Below are 23,443 nucleotides of genomic sequence, written 5' to 3' on the forward strand. Positions count from 1 at the left end.
GTTGTAGATTGGGGCATATTTTTCATAATAGTCAAGGTAAACAAGCTGAGAACTTTGGAATTTTTCTATGGGATTAAGGATTACTATGCCTGTAATTTTTTTAATGTTTTTTAATTTTTTTTTAATGTTTTTCTGTATATCTCTTTGTTTCCCAGGGAGCTGGGTAGATTCTTGGGGTCAAGGGTCTTGCCAAATGTTTCTTTGTAATCCCACCAATGAGCCTACAACAAGACTTTAAAAATGTTAACAGGAATGAATTGCTCCAAAATCTTGGCATACAAGAGCTATCATCTTTTTCATTTGTCCAATTTGAATCAAAGACTGCCTCCTTCCTCCAGGTTGGTTATAAAACCCAGCATTACTGTCTTGGAGTTCCACCATCCCTATTAGCTGCCAGACTTCCAAGAATACTGGGTCTTAAATTGGTAGATAGAAATTCTTCCCTCCACCACAGGGAAGGGCCCCCCTTGTCTGCCAGCTGAAACAGGTCTTCCCTGATCACCTTGTAGATGGTCTTCAGCATGGCAAGAGCTCTGCTTTTCCTTCATCTGTCCACACTGCTCCTCCATGCTTTAACAGTGTCTCCTGGCTTATATGTTGTGCTCATTGGCTTGTCTTCATGCATGCTCCACTCTACTCCTTAAATGCCTGTTCCACCCCAGATGCCCTCAGTGGTAACCCTTGCTCCAGTTCTTAGCCCTTGGTCCTCAGAGTTATTACCACCCAAAGCCATCTTCTCCACTTCTGGGTGCTGCTCTACTACTGGCTTGACTCTCCAAATTTTCCAGCTCCAAATTTCTCCCTATCTCCTCTTGAGTCTTAAGATAATTTTGTTAATGATCTTCAAAACACAAAGCTTTTATTTCTCCCCTTACTTGGGCAATCTGAATTAATTGCCTGGATGGGCCTGACCTCCCAAACACAAAATGCCTGTTTAAAATAAAAGACTGATTATTATATAATGAACTACATTCAGTTTACTAAATAGTTAACTTAAACAAAAATATATGTATATATTTATGCTGAATAGATGTATAATTTATGCTAATGATAATTACAAATAATACAAAAGCATAATAAGTCCGCTGAAGCTCTGGTATTCATTACCAATGCTTCATTCTGCTTCGGCTCAACAGTCATAGACTGACAATTTGACAGTCCCCAGGAACTGCGCTGGGCCCTGAGGACAGAGAGATGGCAATGGTATCATCTTTGTCCTCAAAGAGATTCGAGTTTAGTCATGGTGTAAGATATATCATATTAGCCAATGTATTAGGAAAGCCCTTATTAAGAAATGAGTAGGCTGATGCTTGTTTTATCAAGACTCTGCAGAGATCCCTTATTTGCTGTGCTGTTGCTGGGTGAGCCTTGTGTTCACTTGTCCGTATCTACATTGGCCTTTATTCCCTTGATCACTTCCTTGTGAGATGCATTACTGAGGCTTGACTTATGCTAAATAAGTGTGAAGCTAAATAACTCTCAACTCTCTGGACAGAAGATAGACATGTCAAGTTTTCTTTTCCTTACTCACAAGAACCTTATTGTGATTAGGGAACACAGGCTGCTCCATATGGTCTCTTAAGGATCCAGGATCTCTGGGCTCCTTACTTCTTGAAGGGAGAGGATGGTGTCGCAATGGAAAGGGACACCCGCTTTGAACCATGCCTACCAAGAACTAACACATAACATGTTTGCTCACAGGTCATTAGCCAAAATTTGTAACAGGACCCCAAACTAGCTACTATAAAGACTGAAAAATGTGGAAGAAACCTATAGATTATTATTTGGTGATTGTTAATATTGCTGCCACTAGAGAAGTGATTTTAGAGCATGAGCTTTGAAGAATTTGAATCCTAACCCTGCTAGTTACTTTCTTCGGAGTCTAGGTCACATCTCTCTTCCCTGCTGAGTTCTGAGTGTAAATATACACATGGAGTTGAGTGGAGGTTGGGTAATATAGGAGATGGAGATTAAAGAGTACACTTTTTGTGATGAACACCAGGAGCTGTATGGAAGTCTTGAATACATGGAATTCTACACTTGAAAATAACGTAACACCTGCATGTTAACTAACTGAAATTTAAATTAAAAAAATTTTTTAAAGAATATATATGAGGCCAAAATATCATCTATATGAATGATTGAAGACAGGCCCCAGGGTGTGGCTTTATACCATTAGTGAAACAGACCCACTGATGAAATCCCAGAATTAGGCTAACCTCTGGACCAGGTAAGACTGATGTCATGATGCAACAGAGGAGAACGCCTAACTTCTGCAAGACTGATGGTTCCCAAAAGACAAGGAGGCAAGTAGGGACCATCAGAGCATGACTAATTAAACTTCAACTACTTACGTTTTAGGCAGATCAGTTCACCTCTCTAGGAGTTGGTTCAGTGAAAAAGCTAGAAGAAACTCTAGTAGAGCGCCTAAAGAAAACTCAAAGTGAGGGAAAAGAAGTGTTTCTTGATAACTCTTGCTAGATGTAACATTTGACTCAGTCACCCAGCCTCTCCGACCATCAATTTACTCATCTATAAAATGGCAATGACACTATCTCACCGTATCGCTTCTTGGGCCTTTTTCAACTGCTAGAGATTAGGAGATGTGCTAGACTTGTAATGGGGAAGCGTTCTTCAAATGCCTTCTATAAAATGCTCATAAATACTTGAGACAGAATTATTTATGAGTTTATAGAGACCAGATGGTTTTTAACACATCCCCCACCCCCAGCACACACATAATGTAGAAAATCTTCTCAGCTGGTTCTTTCCAAAAACCTGCCCACTTATTTCTCCACAAGCATTTCCTTAACCATCCTCTAGGGTTGTTCTTGTTCCTAACAGTAAATGTCTGAAACCACCTTTTTCGAGCAAAAGCAAAAGCTACCCAGCTAATGTCCCTCCATGGAGGTTTCTCTTTTAACTCTTCCATGGCTGTTCCATGAGGGTTTGACTGGCACTGGAGAATGGAAAATACCCAAATCAAAAGAGTCATCTTCAGAAAATGAGCCTTCCATTTTCCTAGTGAAATACTAATTAGTCTCTGGCCCAGAGAGTCTAAGGTTGAGCCTTCTTAGATAAGAAATTATTTTTTTCAAATCTAAAAGATATTTAAAAGTAGAAATGTTTTAAATGAAAGTATTAAATTATACAATTACATGTGTAGACTCTGCCATTGAGGGAGTTATTTTCATGGTGTAGGCTGAATCCAGCATAAAAATATTTACTGCTCTGAAATGTCAATATGAAATAATCAGAATCTAAAATTAAATATTTACTGTATAATCAGCTTGCATTCATCCATCCACAATGTTCCCTGAAAAACACTGATTACACTGAATTTGACCACCTGGATTTTCCTAATATTTTCAGACCTAGAAAAAAAAAAAAAAAACTGTCAAAGTCTCACTCACAGCCATTTTCTAACAACTTTTCAAGGGAAATCTTTTGGAACAGGGAAGTAGGCAATGATGACTTAAGTGAGTTCCAGATACACACACACATACCAGAAGCCAAGCCACCCTGTTGATCTCCCTTTGCCACATCTCTTGGGTCCAACCTCAATTCAGCAAGTCAGTAAGTCTTCACAGATATTCACCAGTTCTGTGACAGAAACTGTGCCAGGCAGTAGGGATTCAAGTGTGGTCCATGTTCTTGGAGAGCTCAGCATCAAGTGCAAGAGACAGATTAATAAATAGCCAAAGACAATGCATTGTGATAAATCCTACATGAATAAGCCCATAGGAAGAGGACAAAGCGATCCTGAAGAAAATCATCAGACCTACACTAAGATTTGGGGATGCCTGGGTGGCTCAGTTGGTTAAGCATCTGCCTTCGGCTCAGGACATGATCCCGCCTGGGATCCTGGGATGGACTCCTGCATTGGGCTCCTTGCTCAGCAGGGAGACTGCTTCTCCCTCTGCTTGCCATTCCCCCTGCTTATATTCTCACTCTCTATAGCACTCCCTCTGGCAAATGAATGAATGAATGAATGAATGAATGAATGAATAACCTATTCTAAGATGTTATTTCAAAATGAAGCCAAAGGCAATATTGTTTATTTTATGAATGGCTATGCAATTGGAAGAGCTGAACTCAATCTTAACTCACTGTAAAGACCTCATTTTACCATTTATTCTGAAGGTTAACATTGAGTCTGCCAATTCATTGGTGTGAGATGAGGTTGACTCTAGGGGACAGACAGCCTTGTGAAAGTGCTGGAAAGGTCAAAACATGATGCAGAAAGTCCTAGACTAAACAGGAGTTTGGAGTTTAAGTTGTGTGATCTTAGGTCAGGCCTGTTGATCTCTTAGGTTCTTTCTACCTCTGAATACTTATAATATTAACTATGAGCCATTTGCATTTTTTAGAAAATTAAAACATCCTAGAGATGCTTCAGCAGGGAATATTAGCCTAATTCAAGTTACAGATTTCATTTGCTTATTCAATAATTGATGAGACAATGTAACAGTTCAAGAATATGGATGTTGGGGTCCATCAGAATTGGGTTTGAGTCCAAGCTTTGTCACTTTCCTGGTTATGAAACCATGAGAAATTCATTTAATTTTTCTGAGATGAGGAAGTTATCTGAGATGGGCACTATGGGAATTAAATGAGATAATGAATGCAAGTGCTTAACACAGTCCTCACACAAAAGAGACTCTCAGTAAATATTTTCAGTGAGTGTAGCTGTGGGGTGCACACTGTCCATAGTGCTGAAGGAAAACCTAGTCCCTGCTTATACTCTGGGAAGACGGATGTTTAAATCATCATATCTAGTACACAAGAAAGATATATGATAGAAGCACGAACAAAGTAGCATCAAAGCATAGGAAGAGTGATATTGACTTAGAGCATGAGGTGTGGCAGCATCTAGAAAAGGCTATACATAGGAGGGAGTGTGTCAACAGGATCTAATCTAGAAGTGAATTATCTAGGCAAATAAGGCATTGGAGGGCAAAGGAAGAAGCATAAAGATACATAGGCCTAATGGTGATTAGAAAATAATGAGCATTCTGATGGATCTATACATGAGATCAACATGGCAGCCTGGATAAACTTTCAAAAGGTCACATGAAGGAATCTGGGCTTCTAATAAATGAGAACCTATCAAAAGCTGATCAACCACACACTCATTTTTAATTATTTTGACTTCAGGTTCTTTACTCAGTTTGCCTTCTTATTACTCTGTTGCTTCATTGGTCTAAATCAGGAGTGGACAAACAGCCTGAAGACCAAATCTGGTAGGAGGCTCAAGCTTAGAATGGTTTTTACATTTTTTAAATTAAGTTTTTATTAAATTTTAATTCCAGTATAGTTAACATATAGATAATATAATGATAACACATAGATAATATAATGATTCTACAATTCTATCCATTGCTCAGTGCTCATCTGGGTAAGTATGATCTTTAATCCCCATCATCTATTTCACACATACCCCCGCCAACCTCCCCTCTGGAAACTATCAGTTTGTTCTCTCTAGTTAACAGTCTGTTTCTTGGTTTGCCTTTCTCTCTCTCCTTTTTCCTTTGTATGTTTGTTTTGTTTCTTAAATTCCACATATGAATGAAGTCATATGCTATTTGTCTTTCTCTGAGTGACTTATTTTGCTTAGCATAATACTCTCGAGCTCCACCCATGTTGTTGTAAATGGCAAGGTTTGATACTTTTTATTGCTGAATAATATTACATTGTATATGTACATATATACTACAACTTTTTTTTTTAAAATAACTGTATTATAAATAGACTCTTATACAAAGAAGAAACACCTATACAGAGGACCCAGATTCCCACGAAGATGGATCCTAGCCCTTCTTTTCCATACTGGGAAAAGAGAACAAGAAAAATGATTCCATCTTGTTCTTAACTGTTTTCACTATGCAGCCAGTTTTTCAAGTAGCATTTCTATTCCTTTGCTGGTGTTCTTTGTTTTTCTCCAATGTGGGAATCAGGCCTTTCAGTTCAGCCTTGACTTTGTTTGCAACTTCTTGATCAGAACTCTGGAGAGGGCTAGAAAGAATAATGGCTCCTTGGTTTTACATTAGCCCAGGACTTCATGTTCTTCAGCCAACATACTCTGCAAGTGTTTCTGAAAAACAACATTCTCTTCCACTTCCCTTCATCTTTTTCTCTTGTTCTATTAAGCACTTCAGAAATAGATCTCCTGCAGGTGTTCTACAACATGAAGCTCTCTGTCTTTGCCACCTGGATGTCACTCTCCCACTGTCAAGCTGGCAACAGCATTCAGGACAGGCTGGATGTCTCCAGTGGTGGCTCCCAGAATGTCAGACACCAACACACATGCAGACCCATGTAACACCACCTCTTGGGCTAGTCCTTGAAGGCAGCTTAACAAAACGGAGAGATGGACTTGCAGAGCTCTGGTGGGCAGAACTCTGTATCCTTCTTACTGTGTGTGTTTCTACCTCCTTTCAGCAGAACCTCAATAACTTCTTATACTGTATGTGCAGGATCCCTGGGGCTAAGTTAATACAATAGAACCATCCTTCTATATTTGTCATTTACTATGTTAAGCCAGAAATTAATAATTTCTGATATGATTATCTGCTTCACAAATTTGGTACCATCAATACAATCAAATGCCACCAGTAAGACCAAATAAGAGTACTGGCCATTAGCCACCTTTTCAACATAAGCCTTGATGATTTTCACAGCCACTTTCCTGTCCTTCAAATGTTATGTCACAGACAGCAAACGGCCACTCTAGCGCCATCTTGTATGTGCCACATATATCACTGCTTCACAGATGGCTTCAATCTCTTTTTATTTTTTAAATTTAAAATCAATTTAATTCACATATAGCATATTATTAGTTTCAGAGGTAAAATTTAGTGATTCATCCGTTTCTTATAATACCCAGTGCTCATTATATCAGGTGCTCTCCTTAATGCCCATCACCCAGTTACCCCGTCCCCTCACCTCCAGCAACCCTTAGTTTGTTTCCTAGTTAAGAGTCTTCTATAGTTTGTCTCTATGAGTTCATCTTTATTTTTCCTTCCCTTCCCTATGTTCCTCTATTTTGTTACTTAAATTCCACATACAAGTGAAATCATATGATATTTGTCTTTCTGATCTTAGCTTTGGGGGTGCATAGTTTTAAAAGTCCAAGAATACTCTATGCACCCATAGAATACTTAATCACATCTTCCTTTTGGGCCATTGGAATGAGAATCTGCTTCATTTCATCTATGATAAACATAATTTTTCCTGGCTATACCTCTAATATTTTGTTCAGAGTTGGGCAGTTGGCTGACTTATAAAATGTGCTCACATAGAGCTCCTCCCTCAGCACCTTCCACTGCTCCAAGATGGCTTGCCATTGTACGTACACTCTACAATGGCAGATACTTCCGCATGCCAGAGCATCTTCCCCATGTGGCCTCTAAATCTTCTCATTATCTCTTCAATCTGTGGCTTACTCCCCTACACGAGAAATTTCTTAGTATCTCCGGAATATTTACCTCTACTTAATTGGGCCAAATCATCTCACAGTTCTTCAAAAGCCTGTCTTTGCCGTTCTTCATTACCATACTGAATGTCATACTGGATCATACAAGTTGAATCATGCACAAATGCGATGGTTTTAATTTTCCCTTGAATCAACTTCTGCAAATCACTCATCACCTTCACCCTCTTTCCTTTGTCACAGTTTTTTCTTCTTAAGATCTCCCAAATCTGCTTTTCTGGAACAACAATGTTCTAGTTGGTTTTATCACTCAGCTGCCTGTTTTGCTTTGGTTCTTTTTTTTTTTTTTTTTGAAGTCACCCCATTTATGCTCTTGACTGTTGATTCATCACTTTTATGGTCCACTTGGAATTTTCTCTTCCTGTTGAATTTATTCACCTGCTGGAATTTGTTCCTTACTATTTTATCCTCTTGCTTATTTTTGAACTGTTTTACACCTTTTCTCCCAGGTTTTGTGGCATATTTCTCCAAGTTATTTGATGTGATTTTAGGGCCACCTTCCTGGATAACTTTTCTTGGAAATGTCTTTGAAGAACCAGAATCATTCTTTGCACCCTTTTCTGTGATCTTTTTTTTTTTTTCCCCTTTGACTTCCATCATAGCAGTTTGCACATATACACCACATCTTCTTTATCCATTCTTCTATTCATGGATACTTGGATTGCTTCTATAATTTGGCCTTTGTAAATAGTACTGCAGTAAACACTGGGGTGCACATATCCTTTTGAATTAGTGTTTTTGTATTCTTTTGGGTAAATACCCAGTAGTGAAAATACTGTATCATTGGATGGTTATATTTTTAACATTCTGAAGAGTCCCCATACTGTTTTCTACATGGCTGCACCATGGCTGCATTCCCACTACTAGTGCACAAGAGTTCCTTTTGTCCACATCTTGCTAACACCTATTGTTTCTCACATTTTTTATTTTAGCCATTCTAACAGATGGGAGGTGATATCTCATTGTAGTTTTGATTTGCATTTCCCTGCTGATGAGTAATGTTGAGCATGTTTTCATGAGTCTCTTGGCCATCTAGATGTCTTCTTTGGAGTTATGTCTGTTCATGTCTTTTGCCCATTTTTAATTGGATTATTTATTTTTTGGGTATTGAGTTGTGAAGTTCTTTATTTTCTTTGGATACTAACTCTTCATCTGATACATTCTTTGCAAATATCTTCTCCCATTCAGTAGGTTGTCTTTTAGTTTAGTTATTTCCTTCGCCATGCAGAAGCTTTTTATTTTTTTTTTTTAATTTTTATTTATTTATTTTTTTAAGATTTTATTTATTTATTTGACAGAGAGAAATTACAAGTACACTGAGAGGCAGGCAGAGAGAGAGAGAGAGAAGTAAGCAGGCTCCCTGCTGAGCAGAGAGCCCGATGCGGGACTCGATCCCAGGACCCTGAGATCATGACCTGAGCTGAAGGCAGCGGCTTAACCCACTGAGCCACCCAGGCGCCCAGAAGCTTTTTATTTTGATGTAGTCTGAATAGTTTCTTTGCTTTCGTTTCCCTTGCCTAAAGAGATATATCTAGAAAAATGTTGCTATGGCCAAAGTCAGAAATTCCTGCCTGTGCTCTCTACTAGGATTTTTGTAGTTTCAGGTCTCATATGTAAGTCTCTAATCCATTTTAAGTTTATTTTTGTATATGGTATAAGAAAATGGTCCAGTTTTCATTCTTTAGCATGTAGCTGCCCAGTTTTCTCAAAACCATGTATTGAAGAGACTGTCTTTTTCCCATTGGATAGTCTTGCTTCTTTTGTCAAAGATTAATTGACTATATAATTGTAGGTTCATTACTGGGTTTTCTATCCTGTTCCACTGATCTGTGGGTCTATGTGTATGCCCGTACCATACTGTTTTAATTACTATAGCTTTTTTGTGTAAGTTGAAATCTAAAATTGTGATACGTCTTGTTTTGTTTTTCTTTTTCAAGATTGTTTTGGCTACTCAGTGTCCTTTGTGGTTCCATACAATTTTTAGCATTATTTGTTCCATTTCTGTGAAAAATACTTGGTATTTTGTTAGGGATTATTTTAAATCTGTAGGTCACTTTTGGTGGTATGGACACTTTAATAGTATTTGCTCTTCCAGTCCATGAGCATGAAATGTCTTTCCATTTGTTTATGTCATAACTTTTATAGTTTTACACGGTTATATGAGTAACTATATACTATACTTGATTTTGTCCCTTGGCCACAAAGCATAAAATATTATTTGGCCCATTAAGAAAAGTTTTGCTGACCACTGGCTTAAATAACTAATATTAAATGTATAATATATTTTTTAACAAAAGGCAGAAATTTAATAGACAGGACCTTATAAATATTTTCTTTGTGCCTAACACATCTGTAATTATCTTTCTCCCTGAAAATATTCTTTCTCGTCCAGCCTACCTTTTACATTATGTACCAGGTCAGTATTCAATGACTAGCCTGTTTTCCTGTATTCTTTGCCTCCTTAGATATATGTTATATTTTCTCTTAGATCTTATGATGATTAAACAGTGGGAGTTTTATGCTCTTCCACCTTTTCTTTATCTTCCTGGAAGTTACCCAACAGTTCTACTGATATCTATTTTCTTGGCCTGAAAATAAGAACTTCCCTCTTTTCTAAGTGACCTAGCTTGCACTTTTGTGTGGGAGCTATAATAACTGGACTGTAGATGATTGATTTATATCTATACATATGTAAAGAGACCTCAAACAGCAATGACTTAAAGTAGAGCATATTTCTCTACCACACCTAATAGTCCTGGGAGAGTTGGCCAGAGCTGGGGTGATACTCTGCTCCATAAGGAGTTGCAAGGATTCAGGCTCTTTCGTGTGTTGTTTCTCCATTCTTAAACAGGTTTCCCTTTTATGAGTGGTGCAAGATGACTCACGACCACATTGTATTCCAAACACTTGAATAAAAGATGATGAGAGCATCATACCTACCTTGCAATACTGTTGCAAAATTATAGATAAGTAATATACCTGAGCAGGTGCTACAGCTGTCTATTATTACTAATACATATGTAATTGCAAAGGTTCTGGTGAACTGCCAATTATTTAACATGTGCTGAAGAAAAATAATTTCAGTGGAGTTGAATTGTGAAATAAATATAAAGATGCATTTTTTATCTTCTCCTTCATTCTGGGAATATGATGACTATTATTACAATGAGCGTACTAGTATAGCTAAATTTGAGAGTTTTGTTTTTGTTTTGTTATGAGCCAAAGATTGTCTTAAGGATTTCAATTCTAGTAAATTCTAAATTCCATGCATAACTCAGCAGCAAATTCTTAGAATCCCTGTACCTTTTCTCAGACTTTTTGCCTGTAGCCAAATCCTATTAAATGTATTTCCATGTCATGTTGTGCTTAAATAATGTGGCAGGACAGGGCCTTGACTTAGAGAATGACACCCTTCCTCCGAGGAGGCTTCTATCACAATCATCTCATACAGAAATCATATCTTGTATTCTGCCTCTGTGGAAATGGGAGATGTTGTTAAAAATTTATTTTTGCTGCAAGAAAATCTGATTCTTGGTTTATTGTGTCAAACAGCTTCTAGTATATAGTGCTGGGCAGCTGTCCAGCTGTGAGGTTCACATAAATTAATTTAACCCTTGGGTATATTGTGAGGCCAATTAGAATGGTCCCTCCAGGTGCAGCAGGGAGTTAAGAACACTTTTCATGAGGGGGGTCCAGATGATTTGATGATGCCCAAAGTCTTGTATAGAATATTTTCCAAATTTTGTAGCAAATACTCATGTAAAATATGTTTATGACAGCTTGAATATATATTCATATGTAAATACCTACATACATATACATATATATATGAATAGTGTGAAGGAAAATCACAATAATACCTAGCCGCATATCAGTTTGCAGAATATGATGTGTATTTTCCGGAATAATCTGAAGCATTTGAATAAAATTGAATTGGATTCTGCCAATCAAAAACACCTCCTTTTCTCTCTTTTGATCTCCTTTTCTTAGCACTAATTCTACTGAGAAAGAGATGGATTGGCTAAGTCTTGTGCATTGAATCCTTTGAAAGCACAAACATAAGATAAAATCATGTGGCCCTTTAATGTGCCTCCTGTGGTCCTTGGTCCCTCGCTTGAGAAACACTGAATTAAGGGTTCAGCACCATCGTCCCTCTGGATAATTACCAGAATAGTCACAAAAGCCAGCATAGAAATCCCATGGCTTTGCCCATTTGCAAAGTATTCATCCATATGATTTATAATATGCATATGTCAATGTTTAGAATTATAATAAAATATAAAAGGAAAACTCTAAATTATCATATAGAGGTCTCTCACACCAAATAATAAGGCCAAAACACTCTCCAAGGATCTTTACACGTGGAGTTTGAGAAGCACTGAATCAAATCCAATTTTGAAGTTGCTTATTTCAAGGTTAAATGGACCCTTTCTAGGATCTAGAATTTCCCCTCTTGAGTGTTAAATACCATTTTGCTTGATATAGTTTATTAAGAGGTAATATCATCTGATGGTTCAGAGCACAGGCTTTGGGATAAGACTCAAGTCTGAGTTGTGTCTCCATCCTGTCCTTTGTTTTGAGAATGTTTTGGCCACAATGTCTCCTGTCAACTTTCCCTCTTAATATTTACTTAATCTACTTATAATTCTCTTTTAGACCTTAGCTCAAACCCATTTCAAAATGAACCCTTTCCTCAACTTACAGATAAGAAGTTGTCGCTGGTATAAGTACCTGTACTCCCTATTTGATAATAACAACTACAGCAGCAACAATGACATAGTAACAGTCAGCTTCTCCCTCTCCCTCTGTGATCTCTCGCTTTCACTCTCTCTCTCAAGCAAATAAATAAAATCTTTTTAAAAAATAAAATAAAGTAAGAATTTCAAAGTTCAGTTCCTCAGTCCCACTGGGCATTTTTTTTTTCTTTAAAGATTCCATTTATTTATTTGACAGAGAGAGACCACAAGTAGGCAGATAGGCAGGCAGAGAGAGAGAGAAGGGAGAAAGCAGGCTCCCTGCCAAGCAGAGAGCCCGATGCGGGACTCGATCCCAGGACCCCGAGACCATGACCTGAGCCGAAGGCAGAGGCTCAACCCACTGAGCCACCCAGGCGCCCCCTACTGGGTGTATTTCAAGTGTTCAATAATCTCATCTTGCTAGTGGCTACCATGTTGGATGGTACAAGCCTAGAGGCTAAGGAACTTACCAGAGGTCATTCAGACATCCAGTCAGTAAATATTTACTAAGTATCTATTATAAGACAGGTGCTGTTCTAATTTCTAGAGACATCGTCATAAACAAAACAGACCAAATCACTGCTCTGGTGAAGCTTTCATGACAGTAGGACCAAAGACAATAAACAAATAATTAACTAATAAACGATTTCAGGTGGTATTAAATACCATGGAAGAGAATAAAGCAGGTGGAGAAATGGCGGTAGATGGTGCTACTGTGTATAGCTTGCCCGGCTGTACACTGCCCAACTCCAAGGGGGCACAATTCACATCATCTGTGATGTGAATGCCACTCCCCGGAGTTGTACAAAGCAGTAGCCCTTGTGGGATGTGGGCAGAAATCTGATGTAGATGAATCAGGAAAGACCATCCAATAATGGAAGATCATTTCCACACAGATATGAAGGCACTGAGGGAGCAAGCCTGGCAATATAAAAGAAGGACTTTTCAATCAGAGAGAAGAGCCAGTGCAAAAGCCCCACAGCAGGAAGAGTGCCTAGCATGTTGGTAGGGAGCCAGCTTAGGCAGTACATATTAAATGGGAGCACGCAGTCAGGGATGCAGTCGGAGAGGTAGCCAGAAGCTTGACCAAGGTAGGGATGTGTTGGCCATGATTAGGACTTTGACTTTTATATTGAATACAGTGGGAAACAATGACTTGAGCTCTCTCTTGCTCTCAATCAATTGTCTTTTTTCCCCTTCACTTTATTTATTTGTTTTTTCATTAATTCATTTATTCATTTATTTGTTTATATAAGAACTAGCCTAGCTGCTTTGTTGAGACCAGATTGAAGGGAGATGGTAAGTTGCAGGAAACCAGGGACCCTACTATTGCAGTCATCAAGCTGGAAGACGGTGATAGTTCAGAGTAGGGTCAGAGCAGGAGGCATGGCAAAAGCTGGTTTTAGAGAGATGAGGTGGAAAAAGAGTTTGAAGTAGGAGCTCCAGAACTGGGATCACAACCCAGCAAGCCTTATTGCAGAAGCCCCACTTAACCACTACACCACTCTGCTATGGGGTCTCTCCCACTAGAACGTTAAGATACAGAAGAGGTCATGGTCTTTCTTGTTCACCATTCTGTCCCATTGCCCTGCACAGGGTGGGGCACTCAGTACGTGTTTAATGAAAAACGAACCCTTACTGTGTAAATAAGGAAACTGGGTCCCAAGGAGGTTGGCGATGAATTAGTAACTAGTGGGGGTAGAATGCGTATGTACTGGTTGCACAAATGTTTTCTAAGTCTCAGGGACCAGCCTGCCCATCTCTGCCAGTTTCTGTTGTCCAGCAAGCTAGGATCCAAGCCAAGGCCTGTTTCTTAGGAAGCTCAGTGACTGGTCGCCACTTTTTCATTTCTATACACACGGCACCAATTTGTTCCACAAATCGAAGTTAGTTGAAGGAGAACAACAGTGAGCTGTATTATGCCTGCCTGCTTTAATATGCTATTCTAATGTCCATCTCTTCATTACGGTCACCCTCCTCCTTTCTTTCCCTAAGCACACATTTAAAATATAAAGAAATATAATTTATCTTCCTATTTCCTTGCATGGTTTTCTGCACTGAATATGCTCCCCATAAAATTGATTTAAGATACCTACCCAACTTTAAATTGATTGCAATCTACCTTTAACTTCTATTGCTTTGTTTTTCTTTTAGCAACTTTCTTAACTTAGTTAAATGGGCAAGCACTCCTCTGGCTATGACTTCATTGAAGGCCAGCTCCTCTAGACTTTCCTAAGGGCACAAGAAGATCAAAAGCTTTTCTATTTTTATCTCATGGGGGGAGGGGTTCACATTATAAAAGAAACCCATACTCACTGAAGGGAGTTTGAAACACACACACACACACACACACACACACACGCACACACGCACACAGTCACAAAGAAGGAAAAAAGGAAAAGTGTAATTCTGTAACCCAAAGATAGTACCTTTAAAAATTCTTGGCATATTTTCTTGCCATCTCTTTCTGTATGTGAACGAGTGAATGTGTGTATGTGAGTGTGCGCACACATATTTATTGTGAATCATTCTTTCTCACTTGACAAACCATTTACATTTTACTACGTAGCATTTTAAATAGTGCTTTAATAGCTATATGCTATTTAGTAATGAAAATGTTGCTATCTCTCCCACTGATAGGCATTTTTCCCAATTATCCTGTCACAAATAATGCTACACTGAACATTTTTGTTCATAATATAGATTCCGTATTTAGAGTGATTTCTAAATCATTCCCCAAAGTGGAATCTCTCCCAAATTCCCAAAAGTGGGATCATTTAGTCAGTCAAAAATAACATTATATTATAACATTTTAAGTTTCTACCTATAATGTATGCAAACATCTATCTCCCTACTAGCATTAATTATTAAATGGCTGTCTTTTTGTCTCTTTTTGTATAACTATGCTAATGTTTTTCAAAGCCACCAAATTTTATTAATTTGCATGTGTCTGATTGCTTCTAAACTTGAGTATTTCCATCTACCTGTTTGTTCATTGTATTAATTTTATTATTCATGTCCTTTTCTTACTTATTAATCAAAATAGTCTTCTTATCAATTTGTTTAACTTTTGTAGAATAAACATATTGCATTTATCAAAAATTTCTATACAGATATGGTTTAACAGAATTTTTTTTGCGTTTTCATGCTGTTTATAGCATGATTTTAATATACATTTCAGAGGATCAGTACCTTCTAAAATAAAAATAAATGGGGTGCCTAGGTCACTCAGTTAGTTAAGCATCCAGCTCTTGATACAGACTCAGGTCATGATCTCAGGGTTCTAAGATCAAGCCCTGCATTTGGCTCTGTGCTCAGCTAAGTCTGCCTAAAATTCTCCCTCTCCTTCTGCCCCTCCCCCTGCTCGCACTCAATCTCAATCTCTCTCTCTGTGTTAAATAAATAAGTAAATAAATAAATAAATTTATAGTAGATATTTTAGGAAATACAAATAAGCAAGAAGAAGAAAATAAAATTCCCCCACATGCTTATAATAATCATTCTTTACATTTGGGGCATTTTCTTCTGTCTTCTTATACACTTAAATACTTTTTACAAAAGTAGTCTCATATTGTACATCCTACTGTCCTATTTTTTCCACATTAAACTGTTAAAAATTTATTTTAAGGTCATGAATATTCCTCTTCATTATCATTTTAATGGCTTCATAACATGACTAGATCAAAATTTATTCAGATCACTACTGTTGTCAAATCTCTTTATTTCTAATATTTCACTGTTATAAAGATCCATGGATATCTTTATGGCCAAATCTTTACACATACCCATAATTATTTAGGATGAATTTCTAAAGTGGGTCATAGGCTTAACCAAATTTTAAGGCTTTGTTATACATTGCCATATTGCTCTTCTGTTCATGGCATAGGATTTATTTTGTCTTAAAGTTATAAATGCTTGCATAGTACTTGAAATAATTTAAAAGGAGCAATTTACCTAGCTATGCATGTATTGGGAAAGAAAGAGAAATATATCTACAACGTGCCAAGAGCCCAAATTTCTAGAGCAGATAGCTCACAATTTGTAAGTCTTAAAGTTAGTTGAATCCATCATGTATGGTTCCTTTCCTATAGATACTAGAGAAAATTTAGTTTTACAAAAATCAACTTTTTGCTTTGTTTCCGTCAACTTGTCTTTGCTCTCACAAAACCACATTTTTCAGATCAACTAAAGGTGTGGAGGCACTGACTCGGGGGCTTAATAGCAGATCTCCCAAATGCTTACACGTGCCACACTCTTGCTGCCATCATTCTTTCATTTAATCCCAGAACAGCCTCATTTTTTGGAAGAGGGAACAGAGCTTCAGAATGGTCGAGGGGCTTCTTCGAATTCACACAGAAGTTGCTGACTGATAAGTCTCTCCCTTGGGAGGAGTACAGTTTTCACTACTCTGTGTGGCCTCTTTGTGGACTCTAATACTTCATGGATTTTACTCCCCCCACATCCTACCAACTTACACTGGCATTTACATTTATATTAAAAATTGACCTTTGAGAATTGCACACAAGTTCTGGTTCCAGCCTTTGCTCTCTCTCTCAGTTCTTGTTTATTTTAATTAGCCAGTTAAAATTGTACATAGCGCCCCAACAAAGGAGAATTTCATATTAATGAGGATTAATCACATGTATACAATAAAATAATATAAATTAACCCCAGCAGCGATTGCTTATACATTCTGAGATATGTCTTAATATGCTTTTTATTCAACAATGAATAATGGGTTGTGGTTTCTAAAAACCATATGGTAGAAAATATTGGGAGGGAAAGATATTTGACTCTCATTACCATAGATAATTTAAAATATGTAATTAACGAAGTAGGGTATCATACAGTATAGTGAGATCAGAAAAAAATGAGTCATCAATGTTCAGGTTACTGATGTTTAGTAGAAAAAATTAATGATCTGAGGTCAGACATCTTTTGCATTCCATTTTGACCTCTTAATAGCATGAGCCTTTGGACAAGTCCCTCTTCTTTCTGAAAATCTATTCAAAAATATAACAATATTTTCTTTGGATACTTAGGAAAGCTGAATTCAGTATCAAATATGACAGTCTAAATAGCAGAGTGATGTTACAATATTGACAGAGGAAAAACAGAATTTGGAATGTCAATATAATGATCAAGAATGACTACACAAGGCCCACCACCCATGGTGTCTCTTAAGAGTCCAGTGAGTTGTTAGGCGTTGAGCAACCTGTCCTGGGGTCCCAGTAAGAGACTGGGGAGTCAAATAGGGTTCAATAGAAAAGTTTTTGTCTGGGGAGTAGGAGACCTTATTTGGTCTTTTCTGTGTGGATTTGGCCACGTTTTATTCTCTGAGCTTAAGTTTCTTGGGGTGGGTGTATGAATATCCTTAGCATAGTTTTTTGGTTTTGTTTTGTTGTTTTGGTCTATAAGAGGTTCTCAGTGAATGCAAGCTCTCTACCTTTCTCCCTTTATTTATAAGGAGAATGTTAGGGTAAACGTTATCTAAGTTTCCTCCAAGTTCTCAAATCCATATTACAGTGGGTTCTTATTTCATTTTCGTGATGCATTCTTGATTGACTCAGTTCAGAATAACCCAGGTCTTTTCACTTGATTCCCATAATCATAAAATGTCATAGCTGGAATAAACCTCAGAAACCGTCCAACCCCTTATTTTACTCACAAGTAAATGAGCTCATTAGTGGGGGTTGGCAGGAATGGACTTGGTCAAGGTCACACCATAGGTGGGGCCAGAGTAGAGAACACCATCCAGGTTTTCTGACCCGCCCCAAGGCTCTCCACCCACCCTTTCCCCTACTTCTAGCTGCCACTGGTATGTTCCTGCCTGCAAGGCAGCGTGATTTGCCTATCTTGTGTTAACATTATTCTAGCATGTAATGTCTGTGTTTAAGGCAATGACCTGAGAAATACTTTTATTTCCAGTGATGCACTTTTTTGCAGGGTTTATTAATTTTATTTATGTATTTGATCTCTCAGATGAAATAACCCACTAATTAGTGGGACAATTTACTGGTGCTCTCTGCCAAGGGTGCTTTACAACGTCGGAGCAATCTTGTCCCACTGTGGTGTCAGCATATCCACTTTCTGCCCTGCTGCCCTTCACTGTAGCCATCAGACACACATGGCCATCAGCCCCAGGCTGGGGACTGGTGTCTCCAGGGACATGTGGAGATGTCGGATCATAAGGAAAGGAATTTTCGCATGGGGGCCTCCCCAGAACTTATTCCAGAGACAGGCTGCTTTAGTAGGCCAAAAGGGGTGAGTGTGGGCCCCGCAGAGAGCTGAGCCAGCGGATTACCTGAACTGCCCAGAATGTGAATTTCTAGAGAATGGGAGAAAGCAATGTGTGCAACAGTGTTGCAAGTCACAGTTGAGAAGGCCCATAGTCCATCAAGACCCAGAGTAAATAAAGCAAGGAGTCAGACAGGAAGACTGATATAGACAATAGCCACTGAACATTGTAAGATGCAGGCAAGGGTGGGAGGGATGCCAGAAGACCCAGAGTCATTGGAACAAATAGGACAGGATAGTACTAAAGGGTTTTTTTTTGGGGGGGGGGTGGTTTGGTTTGGTTTTTCAACTGGCTTTAATGTGAAGTGCATGGACATCCTTCTCCAACAGCCCACATCTGTGCTCTTTCAACGGCCAATACTTTCTCATCTGAGAATCAGTCATAGTCTCTTGTCATTATTTCCTTGTCTGTCCCCATCTGACTGCACGCACCATTATATCACCAGAGCCTAGAACCCAGGTATGAAGTATAACACAGTTAGTAAACATTTGTTGAATGAGAGAATGAATGGATGAGTAGATAAATGAATAGGTGAGTCAATCTGTCAGAGCTGCTGGGGGTCAAAGACCTATCAGCTGTATTCATCTGTTGTCTTTGATGTAATAAGCAGAACCCAACGAGAGATCATCATTTTCAATTATTTATATTTACTGTAAAATTACTTAATATAGCAAAGAAGCATCCAACATAAAAGTATGTAACCTCTCTTGACTAAACCTTCCTTCTTATTAGTGCTTAATTACATCACAGGCACCCGAGAAACAGTTTCATCTGGAGTAGAGGTAAAAGGTCACCTTACCCTAAACATTTAGGTGATATCTCTGCTGGCCCACTAGTTGCCTTGTGGGTATGGATGCTGCTATACATCGACACTGTGGACTGCATCTAGCATGAGGGTTCTTGTCAGAACAACTTCTAAAACTCTAGCCAGAGACTGGCTGGAACTCTAGGAATAAGGAGGGTAAGTGGAACCCTGTAATGGGAGTTACGAAAGCTCAGGATCCTCTCACTCTGTAGTGGGAACCCCTTTACTGTGATTGGCCGCCTTAGGGGTGTTACCTTTGCTATGATTGGCTATATGCAAATTAGCAGACCCCAGCATGTTCGTTCATCCTAGATAAAATTACTGTATCTATCTCTGCTACCTTGATTCAACTGCTGTAGAGTTTTGGGGGACTGTGCAGATGAGGTAACCCTAACTTGTTGATGCTGTTTACATGTGACAGATCTCACTGAGACACAATCAGTTCTCATGTGTTGGTGATGGTCCTAATTTACGTATTTACCTTCTCTGTGCTCAGAGAGCCGGAGGTTCTAGACCCACACAGATACCAGGACATGGGCACGCCTTAGAGATCTTTGGCAAATACCTAGAATTATTTGTATAACAGTTCTACTGATAAGGCCTGCCATTCATCCCATGCCTACCACATAGCAGCTACTCTACTAAGGTCTTTCCATACAGTACTTAATGATCATAACAAGCCTACAATTAGGTTTTCTCATCCCATTTAAAGTGAGGAGAGTGAAGTTCAGAAAGATGAAATAACTTGTCCAGAGTCACACAGGGCCAATTGTGTCAATCAGAAAACATACTCAGTTTCACACAGTAGTGGTATTAACTGACAAAGATGGAGAAACTGTCCAAAAAAAAAAAGGCCAAATGAAATTGAAAAAGCAACTATCCATTGACTTTCAGGAATTGAGGAAGGTAGCAAAAATAGTGCATATTTTGTATAACAGTGGTGTTTTTCTGGGAGCTGTGTTTGGGAGCTCTGGGCTTATTCCCAAGTCTCCAAAAGTAGAAACTTTTCCAAGCTTCCATACTGTCAGCTGACAAACCGTAGTCTCATTCTGGTCAAGGACCAGGCAGAATGCATGTGGGTCCATACTGTTCCTTCCAGGTGACTAAAATAGACTTTCCTATGTAGTCAAGCCTGGCAAGGACAAGTTGCAGTTTTATACAGCATTCCTCAGGGGTAGAGGTTCTTCACCAAAAGTTGTAAACTATTGCTAGATCTAACTATGAGTATATTTTTTTTTTGCAAAGTCTAGATTTCTGATATATTTAAAAGAAGTAGGGTTTTTTCTTGTTATTGTTCCTTTAGATTTTTCAGTTTGTGTATTAAATCAGGTATTAACACACGCTGGATGGTCTTTCCCTAATTTTGTGTTTCCTCATGGCACTTACCACCTGGCATACTTTATTGCTTTGTTTAGTGTCTCTGTTTCCTGAAATGTAAGCTCATGAGGGCAGGGATATCTGTTTAGTTTGTTATTAAATCTCCAATGATCAAGCAGTATTTGGTACAATTAGGGTCTCAGCAAATATTTATGAATAATAATGAAATTATATATGTATATGTGTGTGTATATATATCCATTATATATGTGTGTGTGTGTGTGTGTGTGTGTGTGTGTGTGTGTATGGATGGGCAAATGGACAGATGCATCACAGTTGACAGGGCCCATACCAATTTTAGGACTTCAATAAATGTCACCTTCTGAGTAAAGTCTTCCCCTAACTACCTTGTTTGAACTTGAGGTCCCACCTCAGCCCTCTTTAGGACCCCCTCTGCTTCTGCTATGTCCACGACACATATGAGCATATGACACACTAGGCATTCAGCTTCTCTTTGCTTAGGGTGCATGGTCTCCCTCCTCTAACAACTCAATAGAAAAACATGGGCATATATAAAAGCAGCAGAAGAAACCTAATAGAAAAATATAAATTAAAAACAATGCAAGAATGTTCAATCTCCACTAGTAATTAGAGAAATCCATGCTAAAATATAAGGCATTTTATATCCATCATTTTGGAAAAAATTAAAAGCCTGGCAATAGCAAGTGTTGGTGATGCTATGAACTCATTTGTATGAAGTGCTACTGCCACTTTGTAGAGTCACGTGTTACATCTGAGAACTCTGAAGATGCCTACACCACAGAGAAATCTCACATATATGCGTCCAGTAACTTTAGCAATGTCCGCTGCAGCATTACTCCTTTTTACACATCTTGGAAACAGCCCAAGTGTTCATCCCTATGAATAAGTCAGAATATAAACATATAAAATACTATCTAAATGTTAAAATGAAAGAACCCACTTCTATCAAAGCAGCAAAATCTTTAAAGCATATTTAAGAAAATAAGCAAGGTTCAGATGGATGTCCACAGTGGGAAAGCATTTAAAGTTTTAAAACGTGCAAAACACTGCTACATGTTTTTTGTGGATGCAAGCATGTATTAGAAACAGAAAAACGTACATGGAAATTTAGGCCTGAGTTATTTTTGTGGAATTAGGAAGGAATTCGTGGGATAACTTGCTTATATTTATAGTGTTTATTTTTAAAAGAAAATATCTGAAGCAAATATGACAGAATGGCAATATCTCATAAGGCTGGGTGACTCTACGTAAGTTTTGGTTATAATTGTGTCTATACTCAACTTCATGCTTGAAATAGTTAATAAGAAAAGAAATAGGAGGGTACTTAAGTGTGACTGGCAGGGAATAAAGTTCAAGCCATAGCATATCAAATAATACGGTGTGACATCGCAAAATTGTAAACTGAATTTTGTCGCTAATCATGACTGGATGCAAACCCAGATTCAGTACCTTCTTCTCATAACACTTCATGAGATTAGGCTTGGAACCTGATGTTTGAGGTTTGAATCTTGACTCTCATACTTAATAACTATTTAAAATTGGGCATCAGGGGGCACCTGGGTGGCTCAGTGGGTTAAGCCTCTGCCTTCTGCTCAGGTCATGATCTCAGGGTCCTGGGATCAAGCCCCGCATCGGGCTCTCTGCTCAGCAGGGAGCCTGTTTCCTCCTCCTCCTCTCTCTCTCTCTCTCTCTGCCTCTCTGCCTACTTGTGATCTCTGTGTCAAATAAATGAATGGAATGTTAAAAAAAAAAAAAAATTGGGCATCAGTTTTCTCATCTTCAAAATGGAAAAATGAGATAAAATAGAGGAAATCTTTCCAGACATGGAGACAAACCATGAGAGACTTAACGCTAGGAAACAAACTGAGCGTTGTTGGACGGGGGTGGGAGGGAGAATAGGGTAATTGGGTAATGGGCATTAAAGAAGGCACGTGACAGGATGAGTACCAGGTGTTATCTGCAACTGACCAATTACTGAACTCTGCATCTGAAACTAATTATGTACTATTGTATGTTGACTAATTGAATTTAAAGTTTTGAAATATAGAGGAAATCAACAATACCAAGAGTTGGCCTTCAAAAAGATCAACAAAACTTGCAAACTTCTAGCTAGATTGATTAAGAAAAAAGAGAAGACTCAAATAACCAAAATCAGAAATGAAAGAGGGGACAGTACTACCAACATTAGAGAAATAAAAACAATTATAAAGCAGAAAAATAGTATCTCCTCATAACAACTATTCTGAGGATGAAATGAGGTCATATCTGTGCGGTGTTCAACATACGCCAAGGCACATAATAAGACAGAAGGCTGATCTATATTATGAGCTCCAGTTTGTGATGTAAAAAAGCATGAGCTTGAAGTCTACTTTGAAAGCCATGCTTTCCTCTCAATTTATTTGTTTCAGATAATAATCCTACCAGGTTGGTGTTGTTATTATCCCATTTTATATGTAAGAAAACTAAGCCTGACAGAGGTCAAATAACTTGCCCAAGATTTTCCATCTCTTAAAAGAGAGATGAGATTCAAACCAGATCCACCTCCAGAAAAATATTACTGTAACTTAATTTCCTGGGTCTATTTTACTAGTTTTATGAGTAAGCTAAGTTGAATTTGTAATCTATCTACAGTAATCTATTCTTTAGCTTTTCTTTTCTTTGAATATTGAGTCAACCAGCCATTGCTAATTAAAACTAATAAGAAGTATCTTCTTGGAGTATGTATATGTAAGCCCAAACATGTAAAATATCTG

General features: G+C 38.2%; 1 protein-coding gene and 1 pseudogene across 5 annotated transcripts in view; one reads left to right on the plus strand and one right to left on the minus strand.

Annotated features, from left to right (window-relative positions):
• Nucleotides 1-23,443, plus strand: part of DAB1 (DAB adaptor protein 1) — a 1,141,681-nt gene that overhangs the window by 514,416 nt on the left and 603,822 nt on the right. The window lies entirely within an intron of this gene.
• LOC116568205 lies at nt 5,882-8,089 on the minus strand (annotated as a pseudogene).

The sequence above is a fragment of the Mustela erminea genome, chromosome 10 (assembly GCF_009829155.1).
Source record: "Mustela erminea isolate mMusErm1 chromosome 10, mMusErm1.Pri, whole genome shotgun sequence".
NCBI lineage: Eukaryota > Metazoa > Chordata > Mammalia > Carnivora > Mustelidae > Mustela > Mustela erminea.